The 19196-nt window shown below is 42.7% G+C and overlaps 1 protein-coding gene across 6 annotated transcripts in view; it reads right to left on the bottom strand.

Moving 5' to 3' along the window:
* The window catches only part of LOC122548458 (tyrosine-protein kinase Fyn), a 336794-nt gene that overhangs the window by 291618 nt on the left and 25980 nt on the right, over window positions 1–19196 (bottom strand). The gene's annotated exons all lie outside the window — the stretch shown is intronic.

Raw genomic sequence — 19196 nt, 5'->3', positions numbered from 1 at the left:
AGAAGGACAAGGGCAGCAGATACATGGGAACGCTGCCAAGTTCCCCTGCAAGCCACTCACCATCCTGATTTGGAAATATATCGCCATTCCTTCACTGTCGTTGGATCAAATTCCTGGAACTTCTTTCCTAAAGCCATTGTGGGTCAACCCAGAGCAAGTATTCAACAAGGCATCTCACCACCACCTTCTCAAGAGCAACTAGGAGGAGATAATCAACACTGGACCAGCCAGCAACACCCACATCCCTGAAAAAATAAATAAAACCATCTTTTTAATTTCAAACAAAGCACTTGACACTTCACCTTCCAGTTTTAAAAATGAGAATATATCCTCACAGATACAGTGTCTTCAGTCTGGCTCTTTCATATCAGTGCAATAAGGTGCTCTCTAACACATAACACTCCGTCTACACTCCCAAGTTGATGGAGATGATCCCATTGTCCCATTTCACAGTACAGCAGAACAACTTTCCATGCGTGTCTGGCTCAATTTTTATCCCTCAATCATACAGCAGAAGATCTGGTCCATTATCAGTTTGTGGGAGCTTGCTCTGTGTGTATTGGCATCTTCAATCTACATTAGGAGAGTGAGTGGAAATTCAGCCCTATCCCCAAATTTTTGCTGTCGACAGTGAACAAAGCAATCCCAGGACAGGACTGTGTAAGTCTCAATCTTGAGATATTGACTTTAACTTGGAGGGTTTCTTCCTGTCTACCATCTTTTTAAAATTAAACCTTCCCTGAGCCTACTCTTATATTTATCTCCAGGAGAGTCAGGATGTGAATGCAGGACATATTTACAGGAAGGAAACTGACCAGGAGACCTGCAGATCACTAGGCAGAAGTGGCTACTACAGATGCTGGAGATTAGAGTAGTGCTGGAAAAGCACAGCATCCGAGGAAGCATCATTCCTGATGAAGAGCTTTTGCCTGAAGTGTCGATTTTTCCTGCTCCTCAGATGCTGCCTGACCTGCTGTGCTTTTCCAGCATCACTCTAATCTTGACTACCTGCAGAACACCCCATTCCCTTTTTCAAAAAAAAAGAGTGTGTGTGTTAGGACTTTTCGTACTACTACAGGGTCTCTCTCTTTGATTCCTCTTCGGAAGGATAGTATTTCTGACACTGCAGCACTCCAGTAGAGAGCGGCACCATCTTATACACTCAATCCCTGGACTGAGGCTTAAATCCACTCTTTTCTGGCTGAGAACCGATATTATGAACTGAGCCGACGTTGGGAGACTCTGTAGATTATGGAAGCAAAATTCTGACCTTCAGTAACTTTATTGAAAAACACAGACAAGTGACGAACTGGTGAAACTTCAACTTTCTCTCCCCCTCATCTCTCCCCCTCACCCCCCCCCCCCCCCCCCCCCCCGTCACCTCACCGTGTTCCTCACCTTGTCACAGGTTTCGGAGATTTTCTTTCCTTGGGTAAATAGGAGATGTAATTGCGATAGAAACAAAAGATAGTGGAAATAGTCTGGCAGCAACCACAGTGAGAGAAACAACATGAGGTGTTTCATGTTGAATATGGCTATTTTCAGAACAGCATCTGGCCTCTGGGCTAGATATTCTGATTTAATCACAACAGACTTGACTGGTCTTTAAAAATTACCCACTTACCTGATTTTTCTGGCCAAGGTTGACTTTGATTTGATTTGATTAATTATTGTCACATGTGCAGTAAAAGGTTTTGTTTCGTGTGTAGTACAGGCAGATCACACCATACAAAGTGTATTAGGGTAATAGAGCAGAGCAAGGTCTGAACCTTACAGAGATCGTCATCAGGTTACAGCTGCAGAGAAGGTCCATAAACAACGAGATCAGCATTAAATTTAAAATTTGAAAGGTCCATTCAGCAGTCTAATAACAGCAGGGAAGAAGCTGTTCTTGAATCCGTCGGTATGTGTGATAAACAGGGTGAAAGGGGTCTTTGGTGCTGATGGCTGCCTTTCCGAGGCAGTGAGGAGTGTAGGTGGAGTCAATGGATGGGAGATTGGCTTGCCTGATGGACTGGGCTGCATTTACAAGGCTCTGTAGTATCATACAGTCCTGTGCACAGCATTAGCTGTACCAAGCTGTGATGCATTTGGATAGAATGTGTCTGGTCTAACTCAAACTGGTCCATCAGAGGAAATGAGGAAGAAACCCCTTAGTGCAGAAGCAGAGTTACTCATCTTTGTTTTGAATGGCACTTGTTGCCATATTTCAGGAGCTAAAGGTTCCAAATGACCACTGAGGTAAAGTAAGGGTGAGAGGTAGAGAGGGGAGGCTGGGTTATCATCTAGATGGGTGAGGGGGTGGTGCCAGGTGAGTAACAGGGGTGGTAAGCTGCCAGCTGACGCCTCAAGTTATCTGGTCAGGGGGGTGGCGGGGGTCAGCAGGTTTGGCTGATGGGGTGAGGTTTCCTGATCCAGAGGCAGGGAGCAGTTCAGCAGATTCAGGCGAGGCCCCCACGGTATCAGGATGGTGTTTAGGGGATGGAGCTGAAAAGTGCATGGTGAGTCAGAGGTGCCGCTTAGTAGATATCAGGAGCTAGATCCGGTCTTAATCCTCTTAACATTGCCTGGGCACCTACGAGGTGAGTTGGAATCTTGGAATTCTCCAATGTTAAAGGGGCGATGGGTTTCAATGCTGCTCCAACAGCTCTCTTGGCCACCTATTTAGTTTTTACTCTCTACAGATGCTCCCAGATCTGCTGAGCATTTCCAGCATGCTGTTTTTTTTCCCCAGATTTCCAGCATTCACCTGAATTTTGTCCTTAGTTTCAATGTAACTGGATTCCAGGTCTTTCAGAAAATCCAGTTCCAAAAGGCCATCAGTGCCAATTGCAATTCTTTAAGAAGCACGAATAGATTTTCCAGCTGAATATAAATTGCATCCAAGAGTGGAGAAACAACTGGCCAGTCCTACAACATGTGGCAGTAATTTCCTTCATTCATCCACAAAGCCAGCATTCATCATTTTGCATCATATTCCGTCTTGTCAAGTACCATGGAATGAAACACGATCTCTGTAAGATTCAGAAGTGCGCCAGAACATTGAGGAGGTAAAGCGAACATATTCATTCACAGTTGCCAATTGTAACCTCATCGTGTCCAACCCCAGCTTTTAAACTCTTAACCTAGTTTGCATTTTGGCTGTCAACACTGGGTGGCCATGGGGGATATAGATCCATTATTTCTGGAATGCGGGCAATCCTTCAGCACCAACCCCATCGCCCCACACAAAAAGAAATTCAGCTTCTGCCTCTTCTCTCACCTCGCAGGATGAACCCGAGACAGGGCAAAGTGACTCATCCTGAGACATCTCTGCTGCTCAGATCCTTGGCAAAGGACCATGGGAGATTCCTGACAAATAAAAATGATGTGTTGCTAAGGTGTACAAAATGACCTGTGCTTTTTGTTTAAAAGGTTTTAAAAGCCCCTTTAACCAGGCCAGACCAGAGGGCCTCTTGCCCAGTGGTGGTTTCCGTTAGCTCCAAACATGCACAGACAAAAGCTTTGAAGTCCGGGGTTATCATGTGAGCAGCAGGGAAAACCTTAAATATGAACTTACTTTTCTCTCGTTCCTAACGGAGCATTCTTCAGATGATGCGCGGCAGACCGAGCATGAAGATCGTTTTTGCAATCCGACCTGCATTGCGACCAGCTGCCTGATATTATTCAGATCCCCACCTCCACATCCCTCATCCCCACCTGCACTCAGTATCGAGGACTATGCAACCAAATAACACCAAGTCTTTTTTTTCAAAACCTTACAGTTTTTTTTAAAATAACAAGTCACACAATCATCGCAAATTTCCAACAAAGACACAAGAATAGCTACAAAAAGCCGAAAAGAGCAGCAGAAATAAATTCAGGCTAATCTCAGCAGTTTTCATCACCAGCATTGATAACGCACAGTTGGAGCCCTGAATAAAAAATGAACACATTTATTTGGTATTTTTAATGTGCAAAAAGCCTAAGGCACATCACAAGTACAATTAAATGGACACGGAGACTGAGCCGAAGTAAAACACGTGCTGCAGTGACCAAAAGTTTAGTTAAAGGGCTTGATTTTAAAGATACATTCTTAACAGGAGGATAAGATTGAACATTATAAGTACAGAGCCTAGAGAGCTCACAGTACAGCTGCTAATGAAGGGTTTCATCTTCCACAGTCTCTCTGAAATCAAGGCTGAGAGTCAGCAGGAGAGCTCAGGGTTGGAGAATGGTGTACACTGGCTGTGAGAACTTTGGGCTCCTGAGTGTTTGAAGCAGAAGGATGCAAGTTATAATGTGTGGCACTGGGAAACCAAAAGCCAATCCAGATAAGTGAAGGTATTCTGGGTGAACGGGAGGGAACAGAAGCTTGTCGGGAAAACCCTGAAGCTTGGAGGTGGCAAGAACCCAAGTGAAGTTTTTAAACATCCAGTGGGCCAAGATGATGGCGGTGACAAGCGAATACACAGATAGGTGTAAGCTATTCTTGTGATAGGGAGGACAAAGAAAATGAATCAAAATATTCCAGACATTGAAACCATGGAATAAAAGCAGAATGCGCTGAAAGCTGAAAAACTCCAAATTCTGGAATTCCATCTCTTGACCCGTCTCTCCATCGAGAGCTTTTCTGACCAATCTTTTGATCCTCTCTCCTACTATTCCCTTACGTAGCTCAGTGACAAATTCAGTTTCGTAATGGCCTGCAATGATCCCTAGGTGAAAGTGAGCACTGTAGATGCTGGAGATCAGAATCTAGATTAGAGTGGTTCTGGAAAAGCACAGCAGGTCAGGCAGCATCTGGGCAAAAGTCCTTCAACAGGAATCAGGACAACCTGACAATCTGTCCAGGATGGAGGACTATACACACCAGACTCAGTACAACTCAGCAATCTGTTCAGGATGGAGGACTATACACACCAGGCTCAGTACAACTCAGCAATTTGTCCAGGATGGAGCACTATGCAGACCTGATAAAGGGCTCCTGGCCAAAACGTCAATTTTCCTGTTCCTCGGATGCTGCCTGGCCTGCTGTACATTGCTGTACTGCAATGTTCCCTGGCATATTTTCCAACAAAGATACAACACTTAACAGTGAGCTGCTATTAGAACATAGAACAGTACAGCACAAGAACAGGCCCTTCAGTCCACATTGTTGAGCCAAACGTGATGCCAAATGAAATTAACCCCGTCTACCTGCCCTTAGTCCATATCCCTCCATTCCTTGCATATTCATGTGCTTATCTAAAAGTCTCTTAAACACCCTATAGAATCTACCTCCATCACCATCCCAGTAGCGTGTTCCACACTAGAATCGTAGAGCTGAACAGCATGGAAACAGACCCTTCGGTCCAACTCGTCCATGCTGACCAGATATACTAAATAAAGATAGTCCTATTTGCCAACGCTTGACCCATACCCCTCTGAACCCTTCCTGTTCACATACCCCTCCAGATGCCTTTTAAATGCTGTAATTTCTATTACTCTCTTTGTAAAAAAACTTGTCCCACACATCTCCTTTGAACTTTTCCCCTCTCCTCTTAAACGCATGCCCCCTAGTATTTCAACTCTGGGAAAAATATGTATAGTGTTTATGGGATGGCAGATGTCAAAGACAATTCTATTGGTGTTTAGCTGTTGGAAGTTAATGATTTTCCTTGAATGAATGGTAGATAAGCAATCAGATGACACGAGTCAAAGGTAGAGGGGGGTAAGGATACTGACCACATGGATTTAAGCAATGTCTTCAAGAGATGTCATTTGGATGAGGGTATATTGAGGGGATGAAAAAAAATGGATCTTCAAAAGAGTTGGCTGATATTGGGAAGAAATTCCATTGCTAGATATGCCTTGTCTGTGACTGAATAGTTAAGAGTGGAACTATGCAAGGGCTGTCCCACTGAGCTGGTCGAATGGAGAATTGAGAGATTGGCATCATTAATTCCTTCAGTACAATCAGGGAAGGATACTGCACAACTGTCATTGTTGATTTAAGAGTTGTCATTATTCAACACAATACACGAACCTTATGGATAACATCAGATGTTAATTTCCCTTCAAAAATACTGAAATGGCTAGAGGAGCAAAATCATAACTATAAAACATAACCATCATATTGAACGGTAATTACAAATAACTCCCAAGAGATAGGTTCAATGATGTATGACAACAGCAACCTCTCAAATGTTTATTTCAGTATTCAGATGGTCTGAAAATTGCTCAGGCTTTTTAATGCATGTTTTGTCTTTAAAAAGGCACTCGCTGCTGTTTGACAACACGCTCCTTGTATATTTCTTGTACATATTGTGAAGTAATTACTCAACTTGCAATAGATCGCCAAGCAATAATGTACTTACTACGTTTCAACCCTCTCCCCCTCAGCTGCCGCGCTTCAATTACTGCCTTTAATGGGGTAAACTGTATGAGACCACTTCAAAGTTAGGTGTCAGCAGCAATAATTAAAGGCATCTTCTTTGTAACAAGATATTCAGAGAGTTCAATGTCCCATATATATTGAGATCAATATCAAAATCAATAGAGGCCTTTAAAATGTCTAATCATGTTTCACAACAAAGATAAGCAAATAAATGATCAGATTCACAATGGAGAATGCCAACTCATTTCAATTTTCTTTAAAAAGGCAAGTCTCAGAATCTATTTTAGTAATTTAAAAATAGCCCTTGTATTTTGCATTGCCAGTTGTTGGAAAAACTGGATAGTAGTCTTCGGGGGAGGTCAGGAGGCATAGTGGGTGGGAACGTGACTCTTACCTTATGCGTGGAGTTTAAATCCAGCACAATTTATCAGAATGGAAGCTGCTTATCTGCTTTATTTTGATTCTGTGTCATAAAAAGCAGAAAACGTCAGAAATACTCAGCCAGCTTGGCATCAGCTGTGAAGAGAAACCGATTTACCTTTACAGAGGTTCTGACAAAGGGTAATCATGAGCTGAAACATTAGCTTGTTTCGCTCCACAGATATTGCTCGACCATCTGAGCATTTCCTGAACTTTTTTGTGTTTTCTTAAATTTTAGATTTCCAAAATCGACTTATTTTTTTGCAAACGGAGACGAAAACTGAAGAGAGAGCAGGCTTGGCCAGCTCTGACAGTTAATAGTTAGGACTGAGCCACGGCACAAATCTATCACTTTGGTTCCTTTATCCAGGGAGATGAACATAGTGGCTGGTTTGAGAAATGGAGAATGTCACAAGCGGCCGTTGATGCCAAATCTTGATAAATCAGATTGTCAACATTATTGACCCAAGATAGTAGAAGATCAAGTGAGATATAGTGATGTACTGTATGTGCACAGGCAAGTACTTAGGCACTTCCTAACATAACCAACACAGGATAAAACTTCAATAATCTTGGCAAATTAATTCTATTCAAAAGGCTAAATAAGAAGGGCCACTTAAACCTACTTTCTCATCTCCTTCTTCAGGAACATTATTGCACAATGCTGGAGCAGGTGGGACTTGAACGTAGGCTTCCCTGTCCAAGAGTAGGGACACTATTCCTGTGCTACAACAGCCCTTGAGGATAAAGGTAAAAGGTGATATCAGAATAACTGGCTGGTGCAGAATTAGAGTCATAGAGACGTACAGCGTGAAACAGGCCCTTCGGTCTAACTCGATCCTAACCTAATCTAGTCCCATTTGCCAGCACTTGGCCCACTCTAAACCCCTCCTATTCATGTACCCATCCAGATGCCTTTCAAAAGCTATAGTTGTACCAGCCTCCACCGCTTCCTCTGGCAGCTTATTCCGTACATGCACCACCCTCTGTGTGCAAACATTGTCCCTTAGGTCCCTTTTAGATCTTTCTCCTCTCACCCTAAACCGATGCTCTCTAGTTCTGGACTCCCCCACCTCAGAGAAAAGACCTTGTCTATTTACCCTATCCATGCCCCTCATAATTTTGTAAACCTCTATAAGGTCACCCCTCAGCCTCCGACGCTCCAGGGAAAACAGCCCCAGCCTGTTCAGCCTCTCCCTATCGCTCAAATCCTCCAACACTGGCAACATCCTTATAAATCTTTTCTGAATGCTTTCAAGTTTCACAACATCTTTCCGATAGGAAGGAGACCAGAATTGCACGCAATATTCCAACAGTGGCCTAACCAATGTCCTGTACAGCCGCAACATGACCTCTCAACTCCTGTACTCAATACTCTGACCAATAAAGGAAAACGCCTTCTTCACTATCCTATCTACCTGCGACTCCACTTTCAAGGAGCTATGGTCCCCTTGTTCAGCAGCACTCCCCAGGACCTTACCATTACGTGTTCAAGTCCTGCTCTGATTTGCTTTTTGACGATGCATTACTATGTTCTCCCTATGGACAAAATAAGGACCTTTTCTTTAATTTAGTCATTCCAAAAAAGCATCTTCCTGACAACCAACTGATCATGTTCCAAACATAGAAATAATTCCTTGGCATGAGTCCCAAGATTTCCCTTCATTAGTGGAGTGTGTGTGACTGTCTGCAAGTACTCCAAGTAGACTACAGAAAATTAACAAATGGGGTTTATACAAAAAAAACACTGTGAGAATGTGCCTGTGCTTTGATAAACCTCAATCCAGGTGATAGGTTTACGATTCAGAGAGCACCAAAAGATGATGTTATCGAGCAATTACAACCTTTAGAGAGAAAAAAAAACAACTGATCCAGAACACTTGGTAGTTCTCCAACTCTTTCAAAATGGAAAACGGTCAACGTTAAAAATTTAAACCTGTGACAGATTGGCCAGAACCATCATCATGGAAACCCATTTCTTTTCAGATGAAAATTAGCTCCAATGGAGACTGTTTTTAATTTCAATATTTTGTGCATCTCTGACATGTTGTTGGTCTAACACAACACATTACTGTTGGGATGGGGAGGCTTCAGCTCCACATAACTTCCAATATTCACAGAGGTGTTTCTTTACTGTCTGTTTCTGTGAACTTGTCAAACTCCTGCCCACATTACACATTTGACAGCCATCATCTAAGATTCAGCGTAAACAAACAACCACGGCTCTTTATTTTTGTTTGAAAGCTGGCTGACAAAATTAAACTTACTGTGAAAACCTTTGTGAAAAGGTTCATCGTACTGATAGAAGTGCGGAGAATTCTAATGGCATATGAAGTGCATCATTTCTCCTGAACAACTCATTAGACTTGAGAATGCCAAATTTCTGCAGTATAAATTCACTTCTTTAAAAAAAATAATTAAGCTATTTCAGTTTAACCCTGTGTATGTCCCAAACATATATTCCCCCTCTGTAAAGTTGTAATTAAGTGAAACAAATAGTGGGTTTGAATTTCTGATTCCCTGTGAGAACATTTTAGCGTCTTTCACAGCTCGTCCCACCCTGATGACATCATTGATGTTGGATCCCTGGAGATCCCCTTCACGTGCAAACAGATTCAAACTGACATTGGAAAAAGGGTAATCCATGATGTAGAGAACTATAGATGTACACAAGCAGCTTTCTTAGACATTATCTGCAAATACCATTACTTTACTGCAAAATCCGACCAAACGTGACATTTCAAAATAGCTCAACATTGATAGAATAATACATCGTCATTGCTGACAAAGCCATCTGAACAGCTCAGATTTGACTATAAAGCAGAATAAAACTGTATGAGTTGCTAATGGTGATTTTACAGTATTTAAGTTATGAATTGAGAACAGACGCAAGAATATAAACTATCATTTAATGTTGCACGTATTGCATGAGAAACAGGGTGCTGATTGGGTGGAAGCTGAACAATGATACATTGAGACAATGTCAAGGACAACGCACCAGAGAAGTTACAAGATCGTAAGAGCAGAAATGGGCCAATCAGCCCATCGAGTCAGCTCCACCAGTCAATAAGATCATGGACAAGCTGATAATCCCCAACTTCACTTTCTAGCTTTTTCCCCATTACCCTTGATTCCCTTACTGACTAAAAACTCTGTCCATCTCAGCTTTGAATACACTTAGTGACCTAGCCTCAATGGCCCTCTGCAGTAAAGAATTCCACAGAATGACAACACTCTGAAAAAAACTCATCCTCTCATCAAGGTCATAAACAGACGACCCCTTATGGATTATGCCCTCTGGTTCTAGATGCTCCCAAAAGGGAAAACAAGTTTTCCACATTTATCTTAAATCCCCTAAGAATCTTGTATGTTTCAATGAAGTCGCCTCTCATTCTTCTAAACTCCAAAGAGTGGGAGATTACATGCCTGTGTGGGTGTCCTCTGGGCGTTCCAGTTTCCTCCCACAGTCCAAAGATGTATAGGTTAGGGGAACCATCCATGTTAAATTGCCAACAGTGTCAAGGTAGGTGGGTTAGCCATGGGGAATGCAGGGTTACAGGAATAGAGGAGCAGAGTGGGTCTGGGTGGGATGATGTTCAGAGGGTCAGTGTGGACTCAATGGGACAAATAGCCAGCTTCCATACTGTAGGGATTTTGTATGCCAAAACATAATCTGGTAGAGGTATACTAAGGGACAATTCACCAAGGAAGAGACCCCTAGCTTTTGCGCAATTAAAAAGGCACAGATACCAGAACAAATTCCTTTTTGCTTGCAGAGGGCCATAAATATAGATAGCTTCCAACCAGACTGTTACACAGTTGGGTATTGATATTCATAAAGATTAATGATTGCAAAACAATGACCACATACCTCTTGAATGAAAAAATAGTGGATTACCAAGGATTAGCACAACCAATAAATAACTGATTTCCAGTGATAAAGTATTAGATTTTAGTAAATCATAAAGGTGGGAATTTTTTATCCATGTGAACATGGGAACTGTAGGAAACAATTTAATAAACACAGCAGGTGTGAGGACCAGGTGTTAAAGATTTATGAACTACTGAGAAGTTGCAGTTTATAATTTTGTGGTAGTTTAGGAAGGATGCATTCTTGAAATTATCAAAAGGATTGTTTTTTTCAGCATGTTGGCTCAGTGGTTAGCACTGATACCTCACAGTGTAAGGGTTCGATTCCACCCTCGGGCGACTATCTCGGGCAGTTTGCACATTCTCCTTGTGTCTATGTGAGTTTCTCTGGGTGCTCCAGTTTCCTCCCCAAATCCAAAGATGTGCAGGTCAGGTGGAATGACCATGCTAAATTGCCCACAGTGTCCAGGGATGTGCGGGTTAGGTGGATTGGCCATGGGGAATGCAGGGTTATAGGGACAGACGAGCAGGTTGGGTCTAGGTTGGATGCTGTTTGCAGGGTCGCTTTGGACTCAATGGGCCTAATGGCCTGCTTCCTCAGTGTAGGGATTCTATGATTCTATTTCAAAACTTAATTGGAAACAGCAGTGGAGGAACTTTGAAATCTGATCGACCCAACAGCGTCATCCTGACAACCACACAGGGCTATAGTGGTTCAAGATGGCAGCTCATAGAGTCATGCAGCACGGAAACAATCCAACCAGTCCATGTCGACCATGTTCCCAAACCAAACTAATCCAACCTGCCTGCACTTGGCCCACATCCCTCCAAATCTTCCTTATTCAAGTATTTATCTAAATCTCTTTTAAATGTTGTAACTGTACCCGCATTCACCACTTCCTCTGGAAGTTCTTTCCACACACGAACCACCCTCTGTGTAAAAAAAAAAATCACCCCTCATGTATTTTTAAATCTTTCTCCTCTCCCCTTAAACATCACCAGCCACTCAAAAGGGTAATTAGGGTTGGGCCATTCTGGCCTGGCCACAATGCACAGAATTAAAAAAAACCCACAATTCCTGCTGTTTCATTAGTGTTTGCAGAAGTGAACATATTAATCTGCATTAGTGATTTGCGTATATTAACCTCTTAATTCCTTTCCGCCACTGCCTCATATACTGGCATTGGGGGCAGTTCAGAAAAGGCTCACCAGGCTAACTGTAAACTCCAGTAGTTCTTATAAACTCCAGAGAGAATACAGACCCAGTTGACCCAATCTTTCCTGATATGACAAACTTGCCAACCCATGAATCAACCCGATGAACCATCACTGCACTCCCTCGATGGCACTAATACCTTTTCTTGGGTAAGGAGAACAGAACTGCACGCAACAGTCCAGGGTGTAGTCTCTTCAAGGGACTGATGGAGTAAAACTCCCCTGCTCCTGTGCTCAAACCCTCTTGCAATGAATCTAAACATACCATTTGCCTTCCGAAATATTGTCTGCACCTGCATGCTTGCTTTCAATAACCGATATAAGAGCGCCCATGTTCCTTTTGGACATCGAACTTTCCAAATCAATCACCATTTAAATAATACTGCACTGCTCTCTGATTTGAAGTGAACATCTTCATTCTCATTACACTGTATCTGCCCTTGCCCTTGTCCACTCACTCACCAGGTCTAAAATTATCTTGAAGCCCCTTTACATCAGCCTCACCACTCACAATCCGACCTAGTTTTGTGTCATTGCTTTGATTTGCATGCAGGGACGTATACAGTGATGCGTGCAACGTGAGGAACTGCACTCTGATATACATTAAAAACTGGGACCCGGGGACACGGGACATTGTTTCTGACTCTACTGATGTCAAGAAACTTAGAAATCAGACAAACAACAAAGACTTCAGCTGGAATGGAGCACGACCTGGAAGCTTCTGTGGAGCAAAGCCTTTGAAAGTGGCAGCAGTATTTGCAAAGACAGACAGCCTTCTAAGTAAAAAAAACATAAAATACAAAAGCTGGGAAACTGCACTAAGCCTTTCTAAAATGGGGTGGGTTTGTGTGTGTTGGGGGCGGAGAGGGGGGGTCAGGCAGAACGCCAAATAAGGCCCTAGTGGTTTCAAAGCTTTACAAGAGCAAACGTCTCCTGTTACATTGTAATGCTGTGAATGAATCAAGGGAATCTGACTGAGCTGCAGGGTTGTACCTTGAGCCAGCTTTCGGAGAATAAATCCGGAGAAAATTCTTTCAGTGGTGGAAGGAAGGACCAGTAAGCAGAGCACAGAAATCAAAAGATAATGGCAAAAGAACCACAAAGGGAAACTCAGCCACAAATCACTTAAAAGATGGGGCAGCCACAAAAGCGAGAAAGTATTTTTAAAAATAGGTACAAAAAAATCTGGCTACACCAACTTATATTTATCTTCATTTTATCCACTTTATTGGGTTTCTCATATAGATTACCCAGCATTCCAGTGTCAATTGCCCTTCAAGATTAGAATTCAAGATTTTTGAGATGTCAGATATTTAAAATTGATCAATTGCCTGTGGATATAGAAACCAAGCATTTGATCCTGTAAATCACTAACTTCCATATTGTTGCCAACTGTAACAATTTCTGCCTCTCAGTCTATGCCTTCCTGTTTATTTTCCACCTTGGATATCTCTTTCTGTGCAATGGCCCTCTGCAAAAATTCACTACCCTCTCCTTCTTTGGGATGAAATTTCTTTTGTAATTTCACTCAAAAATGAGTGGGGAAGCAGGAGGTAAAACTGGGCAGAGAAAGCCACTGTCCCTCGTCACCAGAACTCCTCTCGCCGCCCCACCCACCCAATCAGCTGTTTGTTGAACCTTTGCAATCTCAAGTCTGAAAATATCAATATCTTGCTCCACCGATGTCAGATGAAGCAGAGACGGAGAGCTCTGTATGTGGAGCCTGAGGGAAACACAAGCTGCTTATGTGTATCTGACCATAGACAACACTTGAGAGTCCACAATCTGGGCCACATCCTTTGAAGTGAAATATGAAGCAGGATGAAGGGGCTGAATGGCCTCAGCCTGGTCCTATTTATGTCATCGAAACTGTCTCCATGGTAACTTTACCCACCTAGTTCAGCTCTTGTCTTTGAAAGAAAAAGTCTAATGTGGAGGGAGTCAGTTCATTTTAAACCCACTTCCTTTCAAACCATTGAAATAATCTCCCCACTTGTACTCAATTCTCTCTAAAGTGTAAAGCATACAGGATACGGGCAAGTCCCTCGCTGTCAATATCCCACCCTCTTATTGTGAGGATATTCACTCACACCTCCTCATAATGAAGAGCAAGTTTTACTGTTATCAGCTTCCCCAGTAGCGTTTAAAAAAAGCACCCTTCCTTCACCAATTGTCAGGAACTGAAATCTCAACTATGTCTGCGAATCCTTGATAGCCTTGGAGGCGCTTGTGGTGCAGTGGTACTGTCCCTACCTCTGGGCTAGGAAAACCCAGATTCAAGTCTCCCCTTCCCCAGAGGTGTGTCATAACATGTTCCAACAGGTTGATTCAAAAGCAGTGTTTAAAGTCAAGCAAATAATCACTCCCATTGGAAGCTGGGACTGAGTAAAGACAAAACACAAGACACCTGGATCCAATTACAAATTGGATCATTGTAGGTTTTCTCCATAGTAACTGTAGCTTGGGTTTCCCAAATACATCCCACTGGAGCTAAGTAAATCTAGGAATACAGGCCTAGTGAGAAACCTATTAAATTCATAAACGCTATGACAAGAAGTGACAGGAGGGAAAGAAATGCTGATGAGGTAAGACAGCTAGGAGACATATGTATGTTAGAAACATCACCATTGGCCAGATGGGCTGAGTGGTCCATTTTCATGTTACACACTTGTTGAGCAATACTCTGTACCTCAAGCCAGTAGAAAAGGCTAGTCCTCAATATTTACAGCAAAACCTTACTGTTTGGATCTAGAGATTCCTCACAAAACAGAGCTCGATAAAGGTCAACAATAAAGAAACTCTGAAGTCACACCTGATCCACGGAAATATGGTCACACTCCTTGATAGGGAGTTCCCGTGGGGCCACTCTGCCTAAGTCTGATTGGATTCAGTCATTTAAAGACCTTTCCCATCTTCCACAAGGTCAGGAGAGCATTGCTCACAGCTAATTCTGCTGCATTTGCTATCAATCGACCTGGAGAAGCTGGGCTTCCTCCAACTTTGTACCCAATCAGATCATCATCATGGAGCGACCACCTTCAGGAAAGCCAAGTGCCTCAACACTGATGTCCTCTGGAGTCACCAAGTTTAACAGAACTAGCATGATGTACATCATGGCCACAAGAACAGAGCGGTGGCTACACGTTAATCAAGAATGGCTTACTGCCTGATTGTTCATAGACCTCCACTTGCAAAGCCCACCTTTCAGCCGTAGTGGGACAGCCACTACTTCATGTGGAGAACTGCAGCTACAACAATAATCCAATAAAGTCAGAACCAGGGAGGACAGAGCATTCCAGTTGACTGGTGCCATCAATATGCACCTTCTGCACCAGCACTGCAGTGTGGCTACACAGTGTGCCATCTGAAAGCCACATTCCAGCAGGTCAGCAAGTGTTTTTGTTTTACAAAGCAGCACCTCTGAACCCAGGACCTCCGCCAGATGAACAGTAATACGAGAACTCTCCTCTCCAATCCAGAAGTGTACATTTACAGTTCTTCCTTCATTTTCACATCCCCTACTTCTTAAGGCAATAAAACTATCAGCACAAAGACTGCAGTGAGTGAAGAAGAATATCCAATGACACCATTATCACCACTTTCTCAATGTAATTCAGGCTGTGTAATAGGTTTCCTCTAACCACTGGTACCCAGCTCTGCAGAAATGATACACTTTGTAAAAGCACTGTCTGGCACTATAATGTGTGGCACACAATGTAAGATGGGCCCATTTGTAAGTGCACTCTTTCACTTTAACTCCAACATTAGACTGCATATGATGGCTCAGTGGTTAGCACTGCTGCCTCATAGTACCAGGGACCCGGGCTCGGTTCCAGCCTCGGACAACAGTCTGTGTGGAGTTGGCACATTCTCCCCGATTTTCCTGATCCTTGGATGCTACCTGACCTGTTGTGCTTTTCCAGCACCACACTCTTGACTCTAATCTCCAGCATCTGCAGTATTCACTTTCACTTACATTCTCTCTGTATCTGTGTGGGTTTTCTCCCACAGTTCAAAGAGGTGTAGGTTTGGTGAATTGGCCACGCTAAATTACACATAGTATTCAGGGAAGTGTGGGTCAGGGGTAAATGTAAAGTAATGGGGAATGGTTGGGTTACTCTTCAGAGGGTCGGTGTGGACTTGTTGGGCCAAAATGACCTGATTCCACACTGTACGGGATTCCATAAATATTTAGAAATACCAACCATCCCATTCATCAGAAAGTCTCATTCATAAACTAATGGGTGACCACACACTTTCTAAGCCGAAACTTCTTTTGGAGGGGGGAGGTGAGGCAGTACAGTGATAATACCACTGCATAAGTAATTGAGAGACCCAGGATGATGCCCTGTGGGTACAGAGTCAAATCCTAGTACTGGAATTGAAATTCAATTCGTAAAATCTATAATTGAAGCCTAGTCTCAGTAACAAAGACCAACAAACTCCTATCAATTGCTGTGAAAACCCATTTGGTTCACAAATATCCTTGAGGGGAAGCAATCTGCTGACCTCACCTGGACGAGCCTACACGTGACTCCAGACCCACAGCAATATGGCTGATTTTTAACAACCCTCTGCAATAGCCTTGCAAGCTACTCTGTTCAAGGGTAATTAGGAAAGGCAACAAAAACTGACCTTGTCAGCAACCCCTTCATCCCATGAAAGAGTCAAGAGAAACAAAGCGTATAACCAGAAGACAAGGAACTTGTGGTGCAGCAGACATGGGCCAGAAGGTTCAAGTCTCACTTGCCCCATGTGACAATATTATGGCTTTATGGGGTGTATTCGGTCTCGTTTGAGAAAGGTTGGGAGAGAGGTGTCACGCTGTCTACTCAGAGCTGATAAAGTAAATAGTTTACTTGGGATTTATTTTTTAAAAAGTTGGTATAATAAAAGCAGCCTGAACGGGTGGGGTCAAGCTCCCTGAGAACTATAATTCTTAGTTTAGCCTTCAGTCATTGTTGCTAGGGTCTTGAAGCTGGATGTGAAGCTGTTTTCCTCTCTCTGTTACAGCTAAAAGCTGGGGTTCTTTTGCTGTTGCTAGAATTGCATGTGAGGAGAAAGTGAGGTCTGCAGATGCTGGAGATCAGAGCTGGAAATGTGTTGCTGGAAAAGCGCAGCAGGTCAGGCAGCATCCAGGGAACAGGAGAATCGACGTTTCGGGCATAAGCTGAAGAAAGGCTTATGCCCGAAACGTTGATTCTCCTGTTCCCTAGAATTGCATGTGAGACAATCTATTTTACTGAATTTGCTTTGCCAAGGCTGTGTTTGTATGATGTTACTATATTGGATCAGTTACTGATTAGTAGTTAAATAACCAATTACTCCGTTAAGTTTCCAAGTAGAGTTAAATTATTGCAATTTCTTTATTTTGATGTCTTTTAACTATGTATGAATAATTGTATGAATAAAGTGTGTTTTGCTTCAAGTCTGGTAGTCCAACTAATCGAATTTCATCTGGAAAACAACACCTGGCACTTGCATTTAAAAGAAGATAAAGTTCGGATTTAGGCTATCTCCTTGAAATGTTTTGAGTAGGTTTGGCCTGGTCCATAGCACCTGGCGATGTGTCATAATACACCCGAACAGGCTGGTTACAATAATTACAGCCACACAAAGTTAGTGATAACATTAGAAAGTGGGAAGATTTCGGATTCCTGCCCTTCTGTCGCTACAGATCAACATCATTTTTAAATCTTTAACCCGTCTTGTGTAACTCTTTGCATAGAAGTAAAAACAGTGTTCTACCATCAATATAACAACTTCGTCACAAGGAGCACAACTTTAAAATAGAAGCCTTGCTTGCTTTTAAAAAAGTAATCTGTCTCAGGAAATGCCTTGTTTCTTGTATACAAGCACTGATCGCAGTCAGACATCCCATTAGGCAGCTTTCAGATGGAACCTAATCCAAATCCATCTAAATAGTCATCTCTTTTGCTTAAAAATCTTTTGTTAGTTAGTGTCTTGGGCCTGCTCTATTGCTTCCAAGTTTAAGACTGATTTGGAGATGCCGGTGTTGGACTGGGGTGTACAAAGTTAAAAATCACACAACACCAGGTTATAGTCCAACAGGTTTAATTGGAAGCACACTAGCTTTTGGAGCAACGCTCCATCAGGTGGTAGTGGCTATCACCTGATGAAGGAGCGTCGCTCCGAAAGCTAGTGTGCTTCCAATTAAACCTGTTGGACTATAACCTGGTGTTGTGTGATTTTTAAGTTTAAGACTCTCATCCTTCTTTCAAACCTGTCCACAACCTCATCCACTCCAGATCCAGCAGTTACAAGCCTTAGAAATTGCACAATTCTGACCTCATCTCAATTAAAGGCTTTAAAATTGCTGTGCTAGTTTTTTTTTTAAATTTACTCACAGGTTGTGGGCATCTCTGGCTGGGTCAACATTTATTACCCATCCCTAATTGCCCAGAGGGCAGTTAAGAGTCAACTATATTGGCAGTGGGAATGGAGTCACATGTAGGTCAGACCAGGTAAGGGTAACCCTAACAGACATTCGTGAACCCAGGTGGGTTTTTCCGACAATAGACAATGGCTTCATGGTCATCATTAGACCCTTAACTCCAAATTTGTTCATTGAATTCAAATTCCACCAACCGCCACAGTGGGATTTGAACCCAGATTCTCAGGACCTCATTTGAGTTTCTTAGATTAATAGTCTAGTGACGATTACAACTAGGCAATCACCTCAAATAATGGGAATTCTACACTTCAGTGGCAAATGTTCATGACTGAATCAGTTCTGCAACCAGCCATCCATCAGAAACTCATTCAATTCAGTCACAGCTCAGTTGGGAGCATTCACGATCAGGAAGTAGTCCCACTTCTTAAAGATGGGCAAATCTGGACGAAATCCTCAGGGTAGAACCGAGGGGATTCAGAAATGTTGGAGGGGCTATGATGAAATATTAAATTGAGGGATGCTTTACTCTTGACGGTAGATATACAAGACCCCATGGCACTATCTGAGAGGGAAACAGGCGAGTTAACCCTGCTGCAAACAAAGACAGACATTGCTGGAGAAACTCAGTCGGTTTGGCAGTATCAGTGGGAATAAAAAGAGAGTGAATGTCTCAAATTCACGAAGAAACATTAACTCTATTTCTCTTCCCACAGGTGAGGCCAGAGCTGCTAAGTTTCTCCAGCAATTTTTGTTCCTGTTCATTTCAGATCTTCAGCAGTTGCAATTCCATGTTTAATTTTAAAGCTATCCCTGATTAGAATTAGAATTCCGAGAGTGTGGAAGAGGCCCTTCGGCCCATCAAGTCCACACCGACCCTCCAAAGAGTATCTCACCCAAATCCATTCCTCATTACTCGAC

Source organism: Chiloscyllium plagiosum, unplaced genomic scaffold (assembly GCF_037043375.1).
Source record: "Chiloscyllium plagiosum isolate Xiang-an unplaced genomic scaffold, Cpla_swu_hap1 HiC_scaffold_3, whole genome shotgun sequence".
NCBI classification, from domain to species: Eukaryota; Metazoa; Chordata; class Chondrichthyes; order Orectolobiformes; family Hemiscylliidae; genus Chiloscyllium; species Chiloscyllium plagiosum.
This window is presented reverse-complemented; position numbering and strand designations above follow the sequence as displayed.